Source organism: Arvicanthis niloticus, chromosome 2 (assembly GCF_011762505.2).
Source record: "Arvicanthis niloticus isolate mArvNil1 chromosome 2, mArvNil1.pat.X, whole genome shotgun sequence".
NCBI classification, from domain to species: Eukaryota; Metazoa; Chordata; class Mammalia; order Rodentia; family Muridae; genus Arvicanthis; species Arvicanthis niloticus.
In genome coordinates, this window is record NC_047659.1 from 93,963,090 (window position 1) to 93,982,135 (window position 19,046).

General features: G+C 40.3%; 1 long non-coding RNA gene across 3 annotated transcripts; it reads right to left on the minus strand.

Annotated features, from left to right (window-relative positions):
* Window positions 1-19: 19 nt before the first annotated feature.
* LOC143441412 (uncharacterized) lies at window positions 20-19,028 on the minus strand. 3 transcript variants are annotated; one of them, XR_013108782.1, is made up of 5 exons: window positions 18,778-19,028; window positions 18,470-18,621; window positions 6,491-6,561; window positions 4,305-4,386; window positions 20-205 (listed from the first exon to the last, which is right to left on the minus strand). It is a non-coding gene; the product is annotated as an uncharacterized LOC143441412 (long non-coding RNA). The 3 variants fall into 3 exon arrangements; XR_013108780.1 differs by having other exon boundaries at window positions 18,470-19,028; XR_013108781.1 differs by lacking the exon at window positions 4,305-4,386 and having other exon boundaries at window positions 18,470-19,028.
* Window positions 19,029-19,046: the final 18 nt, after the last annotated feature.

The following is a 19,046-nucleotide window of genomic DNA, read 5'->3' on the forward strand; positions in this document are numbered from 1 at the left end:
TCAAATATTTAGATAAAGGATGGGCAAGTAGTGCACATAAATAAATAGATTAAGTTCTTTATCTAAAGACTTTGACTCCTAGAGCAGGGAACAGAATGTATCAGGGAGCGGAGTGAACTGCAGATGTGAACAGTGTGTTCAGATTGTCAGATTTAAGAAAGCTGTGTGGAGCTCTTCATCTGGAAGTTGAAGATTCAGAAGGATCCTAGTGGATGAAACAAAGTTTTACATTAAATAAGCTAAGTAAGTAATGCAAGGATTCTTGAAGATGGGGAAATAATTCAGAGATGGCATGTGGATTTGCTTGTAGGATGCAGAGGGTAGATGGTTAGATAGGAAACAGGTAAGTACCTTACCTGGACCAAAATGGTTACACTTAAAAAAGTGGCTAAACTGTTGTAGTGGTGGTTTGAATAGGTATGGTCCCCTAGACTCATGTGTGTGAATGCTTGGCCCATAGGGAGTGACATTATTTGGAGGTATGGCCTTGTTAGAGTTGGTGTGGCCTTGTTGGAGATGTGTGTCACTGTGGGGACAGGCTTTGAGGTCTCTTATGCTCAAGTTATTCCCAGTGTAGCATAAAGTCTCCTTCTGCTGCTTGTGAATCAAGATGTAGAACTCTTGGCTCCTCTGGTGGCACCATGTCATCTACATACTGCCACACTTCCCACCCAGCCCCAGTGAAATGCTTTCCTTTATAAGAGTTGCCATGGTCATGGTGTCTCTTTATGGCAATAAACCCCAAACTAAGACAGACGGTAAATCTTACATGTATTTTACCACATTTATCCTCTTCTGGTTATCAGAATTCAACTCATTATCCAAAACCCTTATCACCCCACTTAGACATTCTTTCTTAGAACCACAGTCAAATGAATCTCTGCCTCTTCAAATCTCTGCCTCTAGGCTTTGTTTTAATCTGAAATAAATCCACTACCAAGATCTAAAACATTAAAACATAAAGATAAAATGTTTCCTTGTGCCTTAGATAAATCAGCCTACCTTCTCTCCAGCCCAGGCAAATGCTGACCTGCTTCCTATCACTCTAGATAGGTTTTGCCAGGTCCAGAGCATCTTGTAAATGGAAGCATAACAAAGTGAATTATCACAAATTTGAAAATAATTCATGTTCTATGAACCGGCAACTGACCCTCTCAATACTATAGCTCACTCCATGGCATGAACAGACTCAGTTTGTCTATTTGTTGTCTTTGTGGTCAATAATTCAGTTGTTTTGAAATCTGTCTTTGTTTTTAAAAATGTATTTAACTTTCATAACTAACGGTCAACTTCTTTACTGCAAAGCTGAAGGTCTCTTTTTGGATGGCTTTGGTGAGTTTTGTTCCCTTGGCTTGTGACTCTGTTTACTGACTGATCTAGAATCTTAGGGTGAGTATCGATCAGTCAGTGTGCTCAGGTGTGCTGCTAGAGGCTTCCCATTGACACAGAGGGACTAACTTCTGTAGCTGCCCCACCTGGCTGCTGCTGATTCACAGAGCTGAGATCCTGACTAAAGGGATGCAGTACAAAAGTGTGCAAAGGCTGGATCCTTACATTTATTTGAGACTATGTAAAGAGTCTTTACAGATCTAGACCTTTCCTCAGGACCAGGCAGTGTCTCTCATGTAACTGCTAAGCAGCTTAGCGCTCTACCACCAAGTCCTACTTTCTTCAGTTCCTTACAGGTATACCCCTGAAAATATCTGTCAATAAACCTGCATGAAACTCTGGCCTTCGAATCTGTTTCCAAGGGAATTGCATCTAGGTTGGTTGGATTCATGCTATGCTAGCAGCCCTCAGGCAAGCTAGCAGTGAGGACCTCATTGCTGGTAGTAAGCAGCACACTAGTAGTGCAATCGTCAGCATATATGCTGCTGGTAAGCTGGGGCAGAACATCCACAGAAGAAAAAGGTCTTGGAGATACTTGGAGGATGCAGTTGCGAGCAGAATATATGACTGGCTCCAGTTGTGTGCTTTTTGAAGCACTTTTGGGGGAAAAAAAAAAAGACAAGGGGCAACTAACCTCGAGATGAGATGCTACGGAGAGGACAAGGACCTCCTTGGCAGCATGAATATAGAATCTGGGACCCAGGACCTGGATGGTATTTGGTGTGCCCATTGCCAGTTTGTTGCTTCTTCACTTCAAGTTTATGCTTTATTACTAGCAGACATGATCTACTTTCTGGAGAGTCTTGTGTCTGGCATCTCCACCCTGTGCAACCCTTGTAGTGCCACCCGCATGTGCACCCACGTGTGCGTGTGCATGCACACATCTCTGAATATGATAGATTGGGCTACTTCAATGATGATAACATGCGTGAGACCAGTTAGGTCTGAATTCATCTAGGGTGATCTTCCTGTGTGGATCTAGCTTAAATGGACGCTTCTCTGATTAGACTGGCCTGTTCTGAGGAGAGGTGACACACAGTGTAAAGGGCCTGGGTGGGGGATGGGGATGGGGATTCACGTTGCAAGACAGCAGCCAGTTAAGAAAGTGCTGATTCCAGTCCTGGGCCTGGATGGAAAAGATTTCTCCTGATCACCTCTTGGAAACATCCTGTTCTAGTTGAGCCTCTGACAGGCACGGGTCCCTCTTCCACCTTTGATCCTTGTGAGATACTTAGCAGAAAATAATGACAGTGACTGAGATTCCTAAGCCATAGACGCTGTGAGAAGATAAATTTGTGTTAAGCCACAGAGATTGTGGTAATGTGTCACAGGGTAAAAATAAACTAGTATAAAAAGTGAGGTAGCATGCTAAACCTTGTCAGCAGGGGGCGCTGCAGAAACACTGCAGGAGGAAGGGTTTTGCTCATCTCTCTTCTTGATTTGATTGGGTAAGGTGTGTTGACTCTTGAGCTCCCTGGCTTCCTTGGCATTCAGCTCCTGAAGGGCATTGTGATGTTTCCTAGGTTGTTGGACCTACTACCACCTCGTGGGCAGTTTCTGTATACATTCCTCAGTGCAGCCTTTTAATGAGTCACAGTGGCACGTCCTTGTAGGTGACTTCCCTCAGTATTCTAGGAGTTCTTAGGGCATGGTACCTCAGAGAACTTTTCTTTTGTTCAGTAAGCCATGGTTAATTTCCCACAAAATCTTGATATTAGCCTTGGTGGGATCAAGTGGGACCTTACTGAAGGCAGTATCTCAGCCAGTGGCTATGGCTGTTCCCTATATCAGCAATACTTGCAGTGCCAGGTCTCTTTATTCCTTACCAGATAATCCTGCATCACCTCATTGTCCGGAATAGGAATTTTTTTGTATTATACTTTCCACTTTCAAACAACAATAGGTGTTTCTTCACCCCACTGGGACCTGGCGCATGCACTTGTAGTTGGAATCATAGGAGGACTCTCCATGGGGACCTGAAGCTGGATGCAGATCCACTCACTACTCTAGCTGCCTCATGAGGCAAAGGGAAGAGATGTCTTGATTTCCCATTTATGTTTCCATTCCCATCTCCCAACCTTCTCTCTCTACCAGTTCTTCCTTTGACAAAATCCTACTGGAAAGCAGTTAACTCAGGGAGTGCAGAACAGTGGCTCTCAGTGATAGCAGAGTAGTTGGAGGTTAAGATGGCACCGAGGACAGCAGGCCTGACAACCCCCTTCAGTAGCCATTGATTCTACCAAGGTCATCATGAGATATGACAGACTGTGCTTAGTTAACACTTTAGTGAACCAACAACTCACTTCCTCATCCCTGGCACACATAACAAGATACTTTTCTGAAACCTTACAAGGAAATACAACATTTTGAAGTCTTCAACCATCAATAAAGCTAAATTATTCCTTTTCACTTAGTAAAAAAATGAGTAGTCTAGAAAAAAGTCCTCCAAGATGAAGGTAAGTGAATAGCTCACTTTAGAGATAGTGCTTTCATAAAATAGATCAAAAGATGCTGACAAGAAACTCAGAGGAAGGTCAAAGTCTAGGGTAATAGTTTTGAAATTATTTGACCCACTGACATTCTTTTAAACAAAAATGGACTGGAAACCTGGACTCTCTGTATTATTGGCCACATCATATTAGAAAGAAATCAAGGGGCTGGCGTTAAGAACACTTTCTGCTCTTGCAAAGGATACAGGTTTGGTTCCCAGCATTTACATAAGGTAGCTCATAACCACCTATAACTCTAGTTCTAGAGGATCTGATGTGCTCTCTGGATTCGGTGGGCACCTGCATGTATGTGGTGAACACACATACACACAGACACACCCAAGCAAACATACTTAAATGTAAAATAAAGAGTAGATAAACATCTAAAAACGAAATTGAGTTTTTGAAGGCAGTGAATAAGCTCACCTTGTTCTCAGCACTAGCAAGTCTGCCTGTCCTTTTGTTTTGCCCCGTTCTTCAAATCATTAACCAATACAGGCAGCCTTGCCTGAAAAGAACATGAGAAAACATCAAAGAACAAACCCCCAGATACCAGTCATTGGGCTTCCTGATCAGTAATCTGTATTCAGGGACCAGAGAGATCTGAAAGTTTGTGACCTGAAGACACTGAAACACACTGAGATAATTACTACTAGACATAATGAATTTTTTCTGGCATTTGGATGTGAGCCTTCTATTTTATATCCACTAGCTTGTTTGTCAACAAAGTTGATTCTTTTCCTGTCACCTTGTCTCTTGAGTTTTTATTGGTTGCAGAAGAGTGGACTTCTCATGATTACAAATTTGGCTGGCCAGCCAGGGGCATCCTTAGACGGGGGTCGGGGGGGGAAGTATGCCCATATGGCCATTAGTTCCCACAGCTGTCAGGGATCCTTAGTCTTGTCCCCAGTTCCTTGAAGTTGGATGCCTTTCACACTGTGATGGAGTGAGCAAAGGCCCAGGAAAATCAACTGGCTGACTCTGGAGTTGGCTTAGTTACTTGGACATCTTACTCAAGGACTCTCTTCACCTCCTTCTTGGTTCTCTTTCCCTTTTCTTTGTGGGGAAGGATGAGACTGAGGGCTTTACCTGTTCTGGTTTCTGTTTGCTGCTGGTGTCTCTCTGTTGTTGTTTCTGTGTTGCTGCATGATGGGAAACATATCATCCATTCCCAGTGAGAATCCTCTGGGTTTAATTTTGAACAAGTGGGCTGAGAACAGCTACAGTGTCATGACAGAAATGATGGCTTTAAACTGCATCAGTGCCTAGTCTCACTGTGGAGGTCTGAAGAAGAAGGCTTGGTAAAGGACTCTATTATGGCACTCTAGAGTTAGACCTATTCTTCGAAAAGGGGGTGGGATGGGGTGGGGAGAATAGTTCCTTCATGTGAAAGGCTTCATGCTACTCAATCAAAACAAGAAAGTGTTAAATAGAATTTTGTTATGGTTCAAAGGATGGGAAAATGGATACTATCATCTAGTAAAATGGAGAACGAAGAAGATGAAGTCAGGCTTAATCCCTTACCTTAACCTCCCTGTCACATGTCCACACATTACAGAGGGGCAGGACAAAACATAGATAGTACTGCTAAGTAGAACACGGTCTGAAGTGTGCTCTGAGGTCATCAGAACACTGGATAGAGCTTCTCCTCCCTGGACCCAACAAGGAACAAGATTCAAAGAAGCTGCACTGGGAACAGGCAATTTTCAGTATGCCAGTCAACAGGAGCAAATACCCACGGATAAGTAGCTGAATATATATAGTGTGAGTATACAACCCACTTTCTACTATTGATATATTTAACTGGAATAACAACCTTCTAGTTGACAGGATCCTGCACAAATGACTAAGCTTTTTAAAATCCACGTCTGTTTCCTTTGTTTGCTTGCTACATATTACCCTTCCAATTGCCAATGCTTAGACCTCCAGAAATGTCACCCTATGAGAGGACAGAAGAATACAGTAACAAATAAAGCCAGAGAGAAAGTCCATAAACTTCATCTGAAGGTCCCTGTCAGTACTTCGGCAGCAAAAAGGCAGTCCTTCCACCAAGGTCACATGGAAATCCTACAACAATAGAGGGAGAGCTGACTAGAAATCACGTCCAGTACATTTTATCAGGACTAAGCAAAAGGGTTGTCTCAAGGCCAAAGAACCTCCATTACACACAGAGAGGTTCACAGAGATCTAATGATGACCACCGGAGCTTCCTGAGAGGCTATACCAGTAAAGACACCCAAAACCTTCCAAGTTTATAAATCAGTTGTCTAGCTTTCACAGGCCAATGTATCGTAGACATTAAAGGGGGGGGGGCATTATAAAATCGCCTTTCCAGACCTTGAGTGTTTTGGTATGAATCTCTTTCTGTTTGTTTTGCTTTTACGGTTAATGCTTCTTTTTTTGGTTCTAAGTTTTGGAAGCCTCATTAAAGCCTATGTTCAAACTTCAGGTATTGTGTAAACCTCTATGGATAACACTTATTTCTCACAGGTCGACTATATCTGTAAGGCATGTCATTGCAATTGTCCCAGAGATGAAATACTTCTGAAGAATTACAAGGAAAAGAGAAAAGTAACTTCTTAAATGAGTAGGATCTTTGACATTGTACCAACCATTCATTCTTCTGTTGGTGTGACACCTGATGAGGTAGGCTACCAGCTCCTTCTGACCACTTAAGCAAGCACTGGAATTTAAGAGAGGAGGGCAATTACAAACAATATCCACCATCTCTTTGAACTAACCTAGTAACCCCAAAAGCTACTTTAAAAAAATACCCAAACATATTGGGTTACACTTCTGACTGAGCATCACCAAACTTATAAAGCCTTTGCTTAACATTTTAAAAAAATTGTATAAAAGCAAAAAGGAAAAGGGGGCATGGGATAGAGGTTTTCTAGGGAGGGGAATTGGGGAAAGGGGATGGCATCTGAAATTTAAATAAAATATCCGATAAAAAAGAAAGAAATAAAAAAACCCAAACAATAAGATTTATTTCAATCAATGAAACCACTTACATTAGTGTCGTTTATGATGATGATATGAAGCCTATTGTCGAAAGAATTAAATTTACTTTTCAGTTGGGCCCAACATCATGCCAATACATTGTAAAAGACACTTGTTAGATATTTGGAGTATTACCATGATAATGATTGGATAACATTATAGTCACTAATATGACACCAGAAGCAGAATAAGCATTTGCTTTGAGACATTGTTTGTGCTAGTATTATCTGATGGTGCACAAATGATACTCTAAAACAACCTGGCCAGAGAACTTTTCTCCTTAGAAGATACCAATTTCAAGGCACAGACTATTACTAAATTTCAGTTAGATAAATCTACATAATATCTTCCCAAAGACCTAGAGAGTAACCACAGATACAAAGAAGGATATTTTCAATTTTGGAATCAATTTATCTGGCTTGCACCTACCTTGGAATATGTAAATCAGAAGGCTCCAATCTATTGTGGGATAACCTAACCACCCCTATGACTTATGGTCCAGTTGTACTTGATTGTTTTGATTGATTCCTGATTTCACAGGTCCATGATTGGATTGAGAAAAACTGGGTACTTATGGCAGTAATTAGGTGGTTAGTACCCTAAGGTACTCTGTGGCTACACGAACGACTTTGTAGTCCTGGCTTTCCCCACATTCGTTGGGAAGATGTATAATAGGATATCCTTGAAAGCAAGACCCAGAGATATAATTTCCTACATAGATGGATTTGATCTGTATAAAATCGATATTGTTATTTAACATCAAGATTTGTCATTCAGATAGGTCTAAAGATATAACGTGGCACATGGAAGCTCTAATTTCACCCATAAATCCCAAAATGGCTGTGTCCAAGGGATTTTTTTTTAAATCAATACAGAGGAAGCTTAATGAGGAGAGCTGTTTCTCCCAAACTGAATGACATTAGTTATTTTAACAGCATCTTAAGGAGCAACATATTACTGTGATGGCTAGTCTTAGTTGTCAGCTTGATCACATCAGAAGTTAACTAAAACCCCAACATGGAAAGAAAATTTGAGCTGGAAGAGACACACCATTAATACCAATCTTGAGGTGGGAAGACATACTTTTAATCAAGATCATTTGAGCTGGGAAAACCCACTTCTAATCCGGGCCTCACCTTCTGCTGGAGGTTTATATAAGGGCATAAAAGAAGGAAGGTTTTACTCTTCACCTGATTGTCCTCACCTTGCTAGCAAGTCCATTCCTTCACTGGCATTAGAGTCTACTTCTTCGAGATTCCAGTGTATATTAAAGGCCAGCTAAGACTTCCTCATGGGCTGAGCAACTTCTAGATTCTTGGACTTTCCATTCACAGTCAGCCATTGTTGAGTTAGCTGAACTGCAGCCTGTATGTCATTCTAATAAATCCTATATATATTTATAAATGATAAATTTATAACTTATAAATCTATATTTAGATATAGATTCATTCTATAAGTTCAGTTACTCTTGAGAACCCAGACTAATATAGTGATTACACTGAAGCTGACTCTTGTATGTATATTCCAGACAGCTTAGGGAAAAATGTCTCTTTAGTCCTGTAGGAAATGCACATCTAAGTCAAGGACATGGGCGATGACTCCACGTTTAGTCTAAGTGAGAGGTTTAAATCATGGTGTGGGGGAAGCTCTCACTGAGTCTGTCCTGAATCATTTGCATAGGCCAGTTGTGCTGTGAGATGTATTGTTGCAGTGGATGATGCTCTACCTAAGGAAAGAATTAAACAAAGAGCTATACAAGGAAGCCAATGTCAGGAGACATTAGAAAAAAATAGAACTTTGTCCTTTAAACAGTTTTGACTGGCAGATCTTTTTGTTCTACACACTGAGATGCCACCATTAAGTCCCTGTGCCACAGGATGAGCCTCTCTGCCTTCACCCCATATGTGATGGAACACACCAGCAGTGGGGGATGGAAGGAAATGAATGGATTAAGTCTCCTAGCGTCAGTCTGTCTTTCACTCTGGTTTTTTTTTTTTTTTTTTTTCTGTCCTATGTCTCCCTCTCAAAATAATGAATCACTGCTGTCATCCTTGAGTGGAAAGAATAAAAGCAAACAGGAAGGAACATCCATCATGTGACCTCTTAATCAGCAGCCTTTCAGGAATTTATTACAAAACTGAAGGACCATTGCAGTGCTCACCTGGCTGTGGCTGACATCAGACTCCACAGAGACCCCTACGTAAGCGCTTTATACCTAAGGCCTGTGGCTGGCTGGAATGGGGTGAAAGCCCTCCATTTTCCACCTGTCAATTTATCACGAGTAAAGCCCCGTTTTTCTCCCATCGCCAACTTCATCCAATAATAGAATGAGGCGTTCCACAGTTAGAGTCTCACCTTTTGATTTGATGGATATTTGAAAATTTTCCTACTTGTCAACTAAAACACTTTGAAGGCTAAGTAGGAAATAAAGGCTGTTTCTTTCTTCTTTTAGCAGTTTTAAATGAGGTAGGATTGATGTACCATAGTTTGTTTTAAATAAGTGTATTTAAAAGGAAAGCTGAGCATTGGAATAATTCTCCCACTCAACTCTCTCCCTTCCTCTGACCCCTCTGTCTCCTATGCCTATTTTATTCTCCCTTCTAAGTGAGATTTAAGCATCCTCTCTTGGGCCTTCTTTCTTGTTTAACTTCTTTGAGTTTGTGGGGGTATATCATGGGTATCCTGTATATTATGGCTAATATCCACTTATTAATGAGTATATACCATGCACATGGATTACCTTACTCAGGGTGATATTTTCTAGTTCTATTCATTTGCCTTCAAAATTCATTAAGTCCTTGTTTCTAATAGCTGAATAGTATTCCATTGTGTAAATGAACCACACTTTCTATATCAGTTCTTCCATTGAGGAACATCTGAGTTGTTTCCAGTTTCTGACTATTATGAGTAAAGCTGCTATGAACATAGTGCAGTACATGTCCTTGTGGTATGATGGAACATTTTTTGAGTATTTGACCAGGAGCTGTAGGACTATTTCCAATATTCTGAGAAACTGCCAGATTGATTTCCAGAGTAATGAATGGTACAAGTTTGTAATCCCACCAGGAGGAGTGTTCCTCCTCTTTCTTAGCCATTCTGACTGGTGTAAGGTGGAATGACAGGGTCATTTTAATTCGCATTTCCCTGATGACTTAGGATGTTAAACATTTCTTTAAGTGCTTCTCAGCCATTTGCGATTCCTCTGTTGAGAGTTCTCTGTGTAGCTCTGTACTCCATTTTTAATTGGGTTGTCTAGTTTGTTGGATTCTAACCTTTAGAGTTTTTTTTATCAAGAGGTTAAACTAAACAGTTCCATAACCTCTAAGGAAACAGAAGCAGTCATTAAAAGTCTCCCAACTTAAAAAAAAAAAAAGTCCAGGACTTATGTAGGGGTCTCTGTGGAGTCTAATTTCAGTCTGATCTCAAGCTATACTACAGAGCAATAGTGATAAAAATTGCATGATATTGGTACAGAAACAGATAGGTTGATCCATGGAATAGAATTGAAGACCCAGAAATAAACCCATACACCTATGAGTACTTGATCTTTAACAAAGAAGCCAAAACCATTCAGTGGAAAAAAAGAAAGTATCTTCAACAAATGGTGCTGGTCTAACTGGATTTCTGCATGTAGTAGAAGGCAAATAGACCCATATTTATCACCCTGTACAAAACTCAAGTCCAGAATTATAATTTTAGAAAAGAAAAAAAGCAATATAAAAAGTAAACAGGACATATTGCTCCCTCAAATAGGACCCAGTGGGGGCTGAAGAGACAGATCAGCAGTTAGAATGCTTGTTATTCTTGCAGACAAGGTAACAAACTCATAAAAAGTAAAACAACAGCACCAGAATGAGCTTGGTGTAAGGATGACATCTGTGGTCTTCTTCATTCTTCAGGGCTAGAGGTTCAGTTGCCAGCTTAGCCTGTGGTGCTTCATCCCCCACACCAGCTTATTGCACAAAACTGACTCATACAAAGTAAGTTAATTCACAGAAAAGCAGAATTTCCAATCATCTGATACTCATTTAAATCACTTAGGCTCTCTAATTGAAACAGAAGTATTTACTTAACAAATCTGATCAACCCTGAGAGCTCACCTGAGAGATCACACTAAGCTTTGTGATCATGTGATCATAGCATTAATCACACCAGGAACACTTCTGGTGTATAAAATGCTTAAGGTAGAGACTGTCGTTTATAATGCTGCTTTATAGTTTATATATTTCATACATTTCCTTGAAAACTTGATTCTCCTAAGAACAAGGAATATGTCTGGTAGTAACGTTACTAAGCCTCATTTACTGACTTTAAAAAGGGTTCAGGGCCTTGGAAATTTTAAAAATGGCTCAGAGGTTAAGAGAACTTCCTTTCAGAAGACTTGAGTTCAGTTCCCAGCACCACATCTAGGGACTTACATCTGCTTGGAACTCTAGCTCCAGGCAAATGTAGCACCTATGGCCTCCCTGCATGCCATCACTCATGTACACATATCCCCTCATAATTAAACATTAAATAATGTTTTAAAAATGGTGGAGGTCAAAGAGAATAGGCAACTTGACTAAGATATCACAACTGAGAAAATGGACATCTATTGCTTTGTTTAAAGCAATTTTCCCTTTTGATATTAGGATTCAAACATTCATTTAAAGACAAATAAGAATTACCTCCCACATGCATGCAACTTCTTTGTTTATTGGATATTTTATTTATTTACATTTCGTATGTCATCCCCTTTCCCCCTTTCCCTCCCTAGAAACTCCCTATCCCATCCCCCTCCTTTTTGCTTTTATATCATTTTAATTACATGTAAGTATTAAGGCCAGTTCTAGGTTGAGGAACTAGAAATGCACTAGATGCAAATAGTCAAGGAACAAGCAAGACAATAAACAGTAGTCAAAGAACAAGCAAGGCAATAAACAAAATTTCAAGAACACTCCTGTGATCACTGTTTCTAAGGGCTTATCAGGATGACCAAAACATCTGAGCCTACTTCCCTATCCTAGCCCAAAGTTACTTTCATGTTTGCAGCCTACTCCCTTGTTCTAGACTAAAATTTAGATTCCTGCCCGAAATTATTTCTTGGTTCTAGCCTAATGTCAGATTCCTGCCTGAAGCCCACTTCCTTGTCCTTGGCCCATGTCAGATTCTTGCCAAGCAGCCCCCAAAACTCTCCACCTTCCCCCCTTTTTATTTCATAAACAAGACTGATCCTGTCTTAGGTCGTTCTGCCAAGAATGTCTTCCTCACCCATAGTAAAATATGCATTATCAAAAGCAATCCACTTATGTCTTAGGTTGGTAAGGCTCTGGCAGAATATTACCTGTCCTTGGCTTACTAGACTGTTAATTTAATAACTCTGTCTGGGGGTCCATTTTCAGGTTCAAGCCATGTACTTTAGCTGCCAACATGTTGATGTTGTTAAAGAAAAGCTTTAACATGATGGGCAGGAATAAAAGTATTCCCAGGACAAAAAGGCCTAGCATGATTGAGCTATATATGCCAGTCTTGAAGCTTGACCAAAATAGAAATATTGACCTCAGGCCATGGTAATTTTATCAGCAGTATCTGCTGCATCAATGCTCAGCAGAGTCAGGCTTTAAGCAGAAGCAAGAGGGTAGTGGGCTTGATTATTGCTGGTATAGCAACTTTAATTACATTAATGGCTAGCACCACTGCTTCTGCAATTGCTTTGACACAAGAAGTTAAGACAGCTTCTTTGTTAACCATTTAGCAAAAAAAAAAAAAAAAAGTGACTAATATGTTGAGTATACAAGAGGATTTAGATAGGTGTTTAGAACAATGGATTGATGCTTTTTATCCTATTCAAATTATTGGAAGGAGGTTCAGAGTATAAGAGTAAGGAGCCATTTTGAGTGTCATGCCAAATACCATTGGATTCATGTTAGTTCTAAAATTTACAGTGGTAGTCATTATAATTAGGAAAAAGTTTAAAGACACTTGCAGTGTATTTGACATAATTCTAACACCTCTCTGGATGTTTTAACTTTGCATAGTGAGCTTATGAATTTCTTTCATAAACTCCTGGAAGAACCGTTTATGAAGAGTTTCAATTCTCCCTGTTATGTAGTCCTACATTGGTCAGTCAGCATCTTTTGTATCCCTCTGCTTGCCAAGATTGGTCTATAGGTAAGTATTGGATCCAATTTTAGTGATTTTTAAAATGTTGTTGACCATTAGGAATGAGTTGGTTTTGCCTGGAAGCTGCTAGGACATGAAAAATTGGGGATTTTTTTTCTGCCTTATTGAGAGAGCTGCTTCAATTGAAGCCCACAGAATGGAGGGCAGACTAGAGAAATGCAGAGAAAGAAAGGAAAGGATTCCCAATTTTACATAAAGGAACGCATAGACTCCAACCCTGATGTTACATCAAGTACAGTGGATCAATGAATTCCAAGTTTTGTGCAGGTAAGTTTGGACTCTCCATTTTTACCCCCTCCAACTTTACTATAAACCAAGATTATATATTTTTTTTATTCACTTTACATCCAGGTCTCTGCCCCTCTCCTGGTCATTCCCTCCGACAATCCCTCTCCCCAACTCCCTTCCCCCCTCCTCTCCTTTGAGAAGGGGTCCCCCATAGGTATATCCCCTGGCACATCAAGTTTCTGCAGGGATAGACACATCCTCTCCCACTGAGACCAGACAAAGCAGCCCAGCTAGTAGAACATATTCCACAGACAGGCAACAACTTTGGGGACAGCCCCCGCTACAGTTGTTGGGGACTCACATGAAGACTGAGCTGCACATCTGCTTCATACGTGCAAGGGGGCCTAAGTCCAGCCTGTGTATGCTCTTTGGTTGGTGGTTCAGTCTCTGAGAGCTCCCAGGGCTCTGGGTTAGTTGACTCCGTTGGTCTTCCTGTGGAGTTCCTATCCTCTTCGGGGCCCTCAATCCTTCCCCCAACTCTTCCATAAGATTCCCTAAGCATATTACTAAGATTATTTAAACCAGCCTTGACACAGGCTTTTGACATTAAGTCCTTTGTTGTTTCTACAGCTGCATACTTCAAAATGTTTTCCCTAAATATAATGTCCAAACTGATCAGGTGTTTTGTGGGAGATCTGAGAACCTTCTGTTTTCAGGAAGGTACAATGATAGGATCTCTTGAAACTTTCCTTCAAAAACTCTGTAAAGGGAATGGGAAGGGAATTAGTAAAAAGCACTTAAGACACACGTCTCATAAAGGACTGTCATAAAAATATAGATTGCACTCTTAAAAAAACATCAAAAAGGGTTAGATAGATGGCCCTGCAGTTAAGAGCATTACTGTTTTTCCAGTGGTCCTGAGTTCAATTACCAGCAACCACATGGTGGCTCACAACCATCTGTAATGGGATCTGATGCCCTCTTCTGCTGTGTCTGAAGACACTGATACTGTACTCAAATATATAAAATTAATAAATCTTAAAAAATACATACAAAGAAGAATAAAAGCTGATTTAAATAGGAAAAAGATACAAATTCTTAGAAGAGAATTTGCCATTTTTAGTAAAATTGCACATCTTATCCTAAGATACAGAAATCCCACCCTTTCAAATTTATGCACTGATTTAGAAAACATATGTCCACACAAAAATCTGCACATGTGTATTCTTTCATCATTGCCAGAACTTGGAAGCAACAAGATTTTTGTTCTTCAGTAGACAAATATATGTGTGTATGTATATATGTATGTGTAGTGTATATATTATACATATGTATATTATACATATATGTATATATTATGCATACATTTGCATATTCATTGTGTATTAATTAAATCAGCAGTAAAAGATGAGGTATCATGAAAAGACTTGATGGAAACCTAAATACATGTTGGGGACCGTACTAGCCCCAAGTTGGGGTGGCCAAAATAAATGTTGCAGCCCAGGCAAAATGTTGAGGCCCGGGCCGACCCACGTTTGGGCGGCCACTGTATCCCGGCCCAAGCTGCCACTCCGGTCTTCAGGTCGGGGGTTCAGCAAGAGCGAGGGTGAGGCCAGATTTTACCTAATGTCTGATGTGTATGAATCTCTCTCTCTCGTCTCCCTAATGTCTTCTCTCTGCTGTGTCTCCCTAATGTCTGAATCCTACTGTCTGCCTCTGCATTTTATATGTCTTACTTCTAAGCCACGCCTCTAAGTTACACCTTTAATCATGCCCTTAGGTCTTGTCTCTAACTCCGATCTCTATACTTCTAAATCATACTCTTAAATTACACACCTTTAATCTCACACACCTTTAATCTCACACACCTTTAATCTCAAGGTATCTAAACCAAGATTATCGGAGTGTTCTCAGCTGTTGTAGGCTATTGTAATTTAAATCTCATGTCAGGGTATATGGCTCAAGATGGCTGCAAAGCTGATAGCCGCTTTCTGCTAAAAGTCGGCCCCCAACAAATACATATGTATGTGAAAACGATCAGACTAAAAAGGCTATATACTGTATCACTCCAACTATATGGCATTCTGAAGTGGCCACACTATGGAGACTAAATAAAGATACCAGTGTTTGCCAGATGTAATCATTACTCTTCATTGAAATATACCTGATATGATATGTAGGAGAAGCTAAGGTAGGGAGGAGTAAGGAGAAGAGGAGAAGGAGAGGAGGAGCTAGGTGACAAGGGTGGGGAGCATGGAGGTAGATGGTTGCCTGTCTCCACCAGTCAAAGATAGTTGATATATCTAGGTTGGGTATTGGGTTACACTTCTGATTGATATTGAGCAATACCAAACTTATAAAGCCTTTGATTAACATTAAAAAACATAGTATAAAAGCAAAAGTGGGGATGGGATAGAGGTTTTTTAGGGAGGGGAAATGGGGAAAGGAGATGGCATCTGAAATGTAAATAAAATATCCAATAAAGATTTTCACATTAAAAAAAAGAAATATACCTGATAAAAGTCATATAAAGGAGAATGGTTTACTTTGGCTCACATTTTCAAAGTCTTTGGTCTGCCATGCTCATTGAGGGGTTCAGAAATTTTGGTCTGTCACAGCAGGGAGGGCATGGTGAGCAAAGCAGCTCACACCTTGCAGTGATAGCCAGAAAACAGATACAGAATATTCTGCTGCCAGACTTTTTCTTGTGCTTCTAGTAACTTATCTTGGCTATTGGCCCATTGACAGGTACTGCCTGCATTCAGGGAACATTTTCTATCGCTTTCTTAGTGAAGTTGGTCTGGAAATACTCTCACATGCGCACCCAGAGGTGTTCTTGAGAAATCTAGGAGCTTCTGAATCCAGTCAAGTTGACATTTTGAATCAAGGCAGGGGAATGATGATGATAATATGATGGTGCAATACACATTATATTAGTAAGTGTCATGTGCTGTCTGAGCTCACTGAGAAACTCTCTGGGAGCAAAGGTCGTGCTTGGACAAACCATCTCCCCACATTTCAGAACCAAGCATGTGTTCCTGGAAGGCCCTTGTCTGGGTACAGGCTGGCCTCTCTAACTTGGTGACAGGCAGAGCAAACATCTCAAGAGTAAAAACACCATGTCCTGAGAACATCGAGAAGATAATCCATTTCCAATAGAGGTTACTATTGTTTAACCCATGATATAAAAGTACTTGCAAATGTGAAAGAGAAGGCAGGTGTTTAGCCATGTGACCCTCATCCACAGAGAGAAAGCAATGGGTTAGGAACTGCTTCAGCTGACTGCCTCAACTTTCCCCAAGTAGATTTCTGCCGGACCTCCGAATTTGATGATGTTACCTCTACCTATGGCTAGTTTTTCTTTTTTATTTGGGGAGCTCACTTTATCTAAAGGGACACTCTACTATGCCTGGGACTCTCGGCGGGGAACTTCAGCTGGCCACCATAATGGGGCTTCCATTGTCAATTTCTGCTGACATTTTTGAGCTACTAATTTGAGGATGTTTGTGCTATATCCATCGTTCCATCATCCACCCACCAATCTGCTATTTATTCTTTTCCTTTGGCTTCCTATGTACTTAAACATTCACTCAGAACCCAGACTTCGGCTATTGTAGATCATTGTCTGGACAGTACAATGTTATACATTTTTCAGTGTATAATATGTAACATCAAGAACAAACTCTAACATAAACTATGGAATTTGGTACATAGCAATGTTTCAGGTGGACAGGAACCAGAACTCTATTTTTAGCATAACCATCCAAGGTGCCTAGTTCAATCTTAATAGCTATTACAGTAAAGTATTTGGAGGGTATAACTTTGATATATAAAAGGAAATGGGAAAACTGAAGACCCTTTGAAAGACACAATACAGCTCAATAAACTGTTTTGTTCTTTGCAATCAAATTCTAGGAGTTGCTATTGAGCTCTGTGTCACATACAGAGGGTACTTAACAAACCCTCAAAGTGGCACATTGAATTGCAATTGGTAAGAGAAAAAGAAGGAAAAGATCAGAGAGAAAAGGAAGATGAATCTGGTACAAACTCCTTGGGGTTTTTTTAGGTGATTTTTGTTACAGTAAGTTAAGATGTTGAAAATATTAAAATTCCTAACAAGAATTCTCCTTATAGCAAAACAAATCATAAAGACAGGCAGGAAATAACAGTTTATTTCATCCATTAAATTTAAATATCCAGCATTTAAAAATTCATGAAATATACTTAATACTGGCCAAGAGATGGAAGCAGCTAATGACAACTCATAGGATACAGCTCTATTCCAAAGGGCTCCACTACACTGTTGGGACATAAAACTCATAACCAAGCAAGGGTGTCAGGTGTTTTATCAGGTTTACCATGTTGCATAATTCAGACGTTGGAAATTACAGATATTTGGAATTAGGGGCTAGGGTATCAATAGTTCACCAATGAGTCAGTTTATTGAGGATTACTTTGGTTCTCTGTGCATAAGAGTTTCTATTTGGCATTTATAATCCAAAAGAAGAAAGCATGAAATAATGAATTTGAGGGGGAACTCTGCTAAATGGCAGATGTTTGTCCTTATGAAATGTCATCACTGTAACTTCTGAAAGGGGGAGTGAGGTAATGAATGGTGTCCACAGTAAAGTTATGTTTGAGTGTGCTGGCTTGTGTCTATAATCATAACACTTCCCTGGCAGGCAGAGGCAGCAGGACCAGGAATTCAAGGCCAGCCTTAATTACATATTGAGTCTAGGGCCAGTCTAGGCTACGTAACACCTCACCTTGTGAAACAAAACAACAACAAAAGATATTCTAGAGCACTTAACCTTTGAAAAGGTTACTCAAGTTTGAAGCAGGAGCCAGCACACTGCACACATGGATAGCTTACAATGCCCAGACTGCGTAAGATGTCTGAAGAGTAACACATTGTTTCCCTATTTGTATGACAGCAGTAATTATTACAAATTCTATAGTTAAGCAACCTCTCAGCGATAAAATCTTGATAACTCACAGGGCTGAATTCCATTACAAAAGCTTTAGGGGAGAAACTGGTTTCCTTACGTTTTTCTGGACGTCACCCACCATCCACTGATGACTCCCTTCCTCTGTCTTCAAACCCATCAGGGTTGTATTTGTTTAATCATCCTTTATAATCATCCTTTATAATTTTTTGAGACGCCCCCCCTGCCCCCATCAGTTTTAAAGACTGTTACCTTGGGCCCCTGGAATAGCCTTCTTATTTTAAGGCTGTGTTAACTAGTAGCTTTTATCCGTTGCCATGCTTCCTAATATGTTTAGAGGTCTCAGGGATTAGGCTGTGGACATTCTACCGTGGACAGTTGAGAAGTTACATCTTCAAAAGTGGCTAAAGAGAAAAAAGAGAAACTGTGAACATACTGATCAGGACAATAGGGAGTCAGTGCAAGCAACAGTAGATGCTACTAGAGGTCAGAGTTTACTAAAGAATCGTTAGAGGATCGTTACATTTGCTGTGGAGCTGAGTCTGTCCTCGTCTACATACTTTCCTTTAGAACTCATGATGTCATCTTACAGGATCTCAGCAGGTGCTTTTGGTAATTGGACTTAATTTGTTCAAATGATGCTTCAAGAAAGTCTTTACGTCATTTCCAAGCACTGGAAGAGAGCCAAAGCAACGCTCCAGCTCAGAGTTCCTACTAACTTAGCGGCCCGTGTTATTATGCTCTCGCTTAAATCGACCACAGCACTGGAAAGATTCACAAGGTTAGGTTCCTCTAACCGTTCTTCCGTTTTCCACCGGCCACCCTCTGT